The 6,016-nt window shown below is 37.1% G+C and overlaps 1 pseudogene; it reads right to left on the bottom strand.

The window, feature by feature from the left end:
* Nucleotides 1–1,473: 1,473 nt before the first annotated feature.
* The window catches only part of LOC142348507 (uncharacterized), a 5,706-nt pseudogene continuing 1,163 nt past the window's right edge, over nt 1,474–6,016 (bottom strand).

Here is a 6,016-nt window from a genome sequence, read left to right as displayed (position 1 = left end):
GCTTTGTATCGAACCAAAGAAAACTCTAAGTGGAATAAATGGAAGAAAAGCTGCTGATACAGAGAGGACTGCTCTCTATCAGAAAGCGGTTAAGTTTTGTTTTGGCGATCAGTACACTGATAAGCTGTATCGCAATACTCTGAGGCTTGTCAACCAACGCCTTCGTGAGAAACGGTTAAGCGGAGCTCTATAGATTATATAGTACTCTTCTGGTCCATTTGTTTTAAATTGATCATTTTGTTTATTCGTTGAACATTTTCATTGAAATTCATTTGTTGACCGCTGACTGTTTTTTTGGTCTCATAATGTTAATAACCCTAAGCACAGCTGTCAAAATGTTCTATGTTAGTCCTTGTCGGCTTCAGATACCAAAATGTTTTGTGTGAATGATGGAATAGAGTCGCTTAATAATAGTTTGGAGACATTTGAAGCGGTGTTGAGACGGAGTAATGTTGTTGAAGTGGATGCGCGTAATCGAATGCTTGAAGTTTCGCGTGGTCTGAAAGTCCTTGTTAGTATTTAATCTCCTCTAATTATATAATTTTTTTTATCTTTCAAGAAGCAAGTTGGTAGCAACTTGTCATTTCATTGTTTTAGAATGATTGACGTGTAAAACTTCAGGCTCCATTGCCTAGGAAGACGTTAGTTTATAAGGGTGTTAATTTGTTGTCCTATGAAGGCTCGTCTGGCGACTACGCAGCAGTTGGTAGATTTCTAGCACGGTCAATTCTTCCAAAGGAAGATAGGTTGAATACGTGTTGGTTTGGTCAACGCAGCAACCACAATTTTGAAGGCCGCAGGCTTGCTTCTGCCGATGACGAGTTCTATTTCAAAGGTTTTTAACTATAATTTTAAAATAATAATAATGTCGGTGTCTTGGTTATCGAGTGTTTTTTTAAGAAGCTGTTAAACTGATTTGCGGTGATAGTCTATACGCGCTGAGGCGAGCAAAGGATGCTGCAAACTCATTGGGTCGTCATGAGAAATATGAGAGCAACCGTACTTGAACTATGAGTTCGTGTTTGTGTGTTCATAATTAATTCAAGTTGACTTAACATTGGTTTTTCACTTTTTTTATTGACACAACGCCTCGAAATGATTTAACTCAACTCGATTCATTATTTATGACTCGATTAGTTCCGTTGTTTTATTTGAGATAGTGATGGCAATTCTTGATCCCAAAAAATTCAAGTTGTATCTCAGCTTCGCTCAACAGCTCAGTAAGGTACCCATGACGTGGCAGCAGTTGGCGGTTGTTGATAGTAATCTGACCCAGAAGTGGGTTAACTCAGGCGAAATGGTTGCTCATAGGATTGTGATTGATGTTCCTTTACCTGATTTCGTGCGGGATGTTGAGAGCTGCCTCGACAGTGAATATGGCAAAAGTCTACGGTGGGTGAAATACAGTCCTGTGAAATATTTACAGACCGAAAGTTTTTCGCAGATAGGTCTTTTTGCGAAATGTGATATCAATCATCGAACTGAAATTCCTGGAATTATTGGCTTACTTGTTACTATTCCCGAAAAGGAAATTGCTGAAGGTTATAACGATTTTTCAATTGTTCAAAGCTCGCGTGTTGGTGTGCAGTGGTTAATGTTAGGTCCTATTTCTTTTATTAACGCCTCTTGCCGCCCAAATGTTGCTTATGTTCATGTAAAAAACATTATGGTTTGTGTACCTTTGCGTGATATTAAAGAGGGCGAGGAGCTAACGATATCTTACCAAAATCATTTTTTCGGCCCTAATGATCAGTTTTGTTTGTGTCCACATAAAAGCATGCACGGTAATCCTTTTCCTGAAATCAGTTCAAAACGAAAAAAAAATTGATAAAAACATTCCTCCAACAGACTCTAATATAAGTTCAAATAACGAAATGAAGCATCCAAAAAGTTTATCGAGGCAAGGTTTTCCCACTAGGTTTAGAATGTTTTTTCCGGAAGACGAGGAAGAAGAAACTTTGGATTTAGTCACATATAGAGATATTTTTGCTCCAGTTGGAAAGTTATCTCATAATTATTTTCTTGCGGAACCTCCAATGATAGCAGTTGATAACTCAGTTAATGATGAGACTACCATTGAGCCAGAAAATCCTTTAATAGTTTCGCCGATAAGCACTACTTCTCCCTCAATTGAACAACCCAACAATTTTCAAACATCCTCTCCCAAAAATTTAGCCAATTTTGACGAGCCGGATACACAAAATTTAGTTGACAACTTGCCTGTTATTGAGAGCTTAGATTTTAGCTTATATGAGGGCTCTAAGGTATCACACGATGAGTTTCTAAAAAAGTTTGATAGAATCAAAGATAAGCACCGCCTTTCCGAAGTTGCCAAAACTGATATTCTAAAGCTTATTGCTACTGTTCTTCCACATCCAAATCAAGTGTTTGCAGATATTCCTTTATTTGATCTACCTATAGTAACAACAACATGTATGGGAAGTTCAAAAATGCTTTTTGTGGACCTAATTTCTCAAATCAATCGAATTGCTTGCAGGAACGAGTTTTTAATTAATCAATCCTGGTCTAATGTATGTAGCTGGGAAACTAAAAGTGATTTGTTTTGCAAGGGAGAGCTTCAACTGGTTTTCAATACCGATGGTGCTCCTGTCTTTAAATCTAATAAGTTATCTGTGTGGCCCTTGTGGATTCAAATTTATAACCTTCCTCCAGTTTTGAGATCTAGTTATGCTAATATTTGTCTAATGGGACTCTGGTATGGCGAATCTAAACCTGATTTCAACAAACTTCTACTGTCTGTGTCTGCAGAATTTGAGAATATTTCTAAGGGCGCCTTTTTAAAAAAATTGGGTTTCGTTAAATTTCGTTTCCGTAGTATAGTCTGTGATGCACCCGCGACCGCCTATGTTTTGTGCATGAAACAACATATGGGATACGAGAGTTGTGCTTATTGTTTTATTAAAGGCTTCCACCAAAACCGTAGAATGCTTTTCAAGGTATCAAAAGCTTTTTTTCTTCGCGAGCATGAGTACTTTGTAAGATGTGGCGAATTAGCTGAACAACAAAAATCAATCGTTCACGGTATTAAATCTCAGACGCCGCTGAATAAATTTTTTAATTTTCCATGGGATTGTCCTATCGATCCCATGCATCAAGTTTTTTTAGGAACAGGGAAAGTCCTCTCAAAATTTTTGATTTCCTTAGCAAAAGGAAATTCGTTAACTGAGCTACAGAAGCGTGTTCTATCTTGTATAGTTCCTTTTGACATCCAACATCGCACTAGAAAAATTACAGATATCAATTATTGGAAAGCTTTCGATTTCAAACTGTTCTTTTTCCATATAGGACCTCTCGTTTTTTTTGATCTCGGTGTTTCTTCTCGTCATTTTCTCAGTTTTTGCAGGCTTAGTTTTTCTATACGCTTACTCTCAGATGCCGAATTTTGTACGAATAATTTGGAACAGGCTGAGTTTTTAATTGCGAAGTTTTTCGAAAATTTTGTTGACCTTTTTGGAACAGACTCTCAATCTTATAACTTCCACACAATGCGGCATTTAGTTGAACAGGTGCGAAGAAATGGCCCTCTTTGGCTTTTTTCAGCCTTCTGTTTCGAATCAGCGAACCACCAGCTTTTGTCGGCTCTTTCAGGAACTATTAAATATCCCGAAAAAATGGTAGATCGGTTTTTGAGACATCAAATTTCTTACGGTGACTTTTTGAGTGACGAAAGAGAAAGCAAAGTTCACTTACTGGAGGCCTTTACAAAACTATCGTATGAAGTTAAAGACTTTTGCCGTGAGAAAAACATTGAATTAGTATTCGCAAGGTATTTTAATGATGTTGGGAAAAAATTTTGTTTGACGTCGTATACGCGTTTAAATGGTAATATGAGTGAATGTTTTTTCCAATTAAAAGATAGTAACTTTGTAAAAGTAGAGTGTTATGCAAAGACTGAAAGCACCATCTATGCCGTTGTTAAACAGTTTTTGAATGTCAAAGAATTGAAAATTGTAACCGATGTCTGTAAACCTTCCTTAGGATATTGTTTCGAGCTTAGTGATTTAGGTCCCTTAAAACTTCGTGATGTCAAAACTTTCGCCTTTAAAACAGTCGTCTTCCCTTGTAATAACGACAGCTTCAGGGTAAGCGTGCTTAAGGAAGGATTCGAGCATAATTGATTTTTGGGCGTTTGATTGGAGAATTAGACGTCTTTTTTGTTTTTTTTTGTTGTTGCTTGGAGAGGCAATGACAATTTTTTGTTCCTTTCCGCAATTTTGTTTTGAATGCAATACTTGGAATCGATTTATTTTCTTGGAAACATTGGGAGTTTGAACTTAGAATACTGCGCCTACAATGTTTAGGGTTTGAAGAAAACGTCGCGACTCAGTTTACGTCATCTTTTGTAAGTTATTCAGGTTTAGTTCATATTTACATAGAAATAAGCTCGTTATCTGTTCTAATTTTGTGTCTATAAATTTATCTGGCTTCAAATGTTTTTGCAGATTTGACTGTCTAAGCTTCTTTGTGTATGTGTGTTTCCTGTTTTCCTTTTTATTGATTGCTATATAATTGCTTTTTATTTAGTTCAATACTTCTTATCGGAGATTCGAATATACGAAACTTACGAAATGACATTCAATCTGACCCGTTACTCGGCCAACATCAAATTGACATTCTGGCTTGGGGAGGGATGAGATCAAATGAACTTGGTCCCCAAATCAGCATAACAGCGCGTCAATACAATTATGTTGTCTTGGCGGTCGGAAGCAACGACCTGACTCCTTTCCGGCAAAATCCTGAAAAAACTCCTGATTAAATCATGGCTAATCTTGTGAGCTTCGCTCGATGCGTTTCCCGATATGGAAACACTGAGGTCTTTGTTATTGGTGTTTGGAAGAGGCGAGATGTTGCTGCTGAACTTGTCGAAAAAACTAACAAACTTATTTTTAACGAGTTGAAGCAAAACTTTGTACCGCCTAAGCTTAAAATCAAACATTTCAGTGAAACTGATCGTTGCCATCTTAATGGAAATGGAAGACTGGAAGTTCTCGCGCTTATAAATCGAACAATAAATAATCGTTTGTTCAAGTGATAGCCTGTTATAAATAGGCATGGTTGAGTTCATTTATTTTTGACTCCCTTGATTTTATGTAGTTTACTTTTTAGTAAGGCTGGTTGGAGAGCCAGTCTGAGTTGGTTGATATGTGATGATGTTTCTGCTTTTGTGGTCATAATATGATTTTTTATACAGTGATTTGTTGATAAATCCCGAGCATTTTGGTTCTTTCAGTCGTTTTTGGTTGTCTTTTTGTTTTCTGTTGTACACGCGATGATAAGTTTTTGATTCTTTCGAGCTTTTCTCTGGCTTTCTTGGCTGTCTGTTATTTTACAAGTTTTGTATTGCGCTGTGATGGTAATTCCTGAGCGCAATTTTTTGTTTTGGTTAAGCGTTTTTCACATTCTTTTCCGTTTCTACTTGTTTTCTAGTTTTTGTCGTCTTTCTCTAGTTTTGATATTGTGCGCTGTGACGAGAAAATCTGAGCGCAGCTGTTTGGTTTTTAGCTTCTCGTTTTTGTTTTTGATATCTTTTTTCGTGCTCTCTTTACGCTATTTTTCTCCCGCTCTTCTTTCGTTTTGTGCGCTGTGATGATAAATCTAAGTGGAGATTTGTTCCTCATTTGGTGATTCTCTCTTTTGGTTCTTGTTTTGTCTCTCGTTTTTTGCTTTTGTGTTTTCTTAGACGTTTCTTTGCGTTTTCTCCAGAGGCTAAATGACATATGATGAGCGCTTATCTTCTCTCTCTCTATCTCTCTCTATTTTTTTTCTCTCTCTCACTCTCTCCGTCTCTCTCTCTCTTTCTCGCTCTTTCTCTTTTTTCTCTTTCTCTCTGTTTTTCTCTCTTTCTCTCTCTCTCTCTTTGTCTCTCCTTTGCTGGTTTGATTTAGAGCGCTGTGACGAGGAGAAACTCTGAGCGCAGCTGTTTGGACTTTTAGCCTCTCGTTTTGTTTTTGGTTTTTTGTTTTCTTTGCGCTATTTTTCTCTCGTTTTTTTTTGT

The sequence above is a fragment of the Convolutriloba macropyga genome, chromosome 10, assembly GCF_964194025.1.
Source record: "Convolutriloba macropyga chromosome 10, txConMacr16.3, whole genome shotgun sequence".
In the NCBI taxonomy this organism is placed as follows: Eukaryota; Metazoa; Xenacoelomorpha; order Acoela; family Convolutidae; genus Convolutriloba; species Convolutriloba macropyga.
This window is presented reverse-complemented; position numbering and strand designations above follow the sequence as displayed.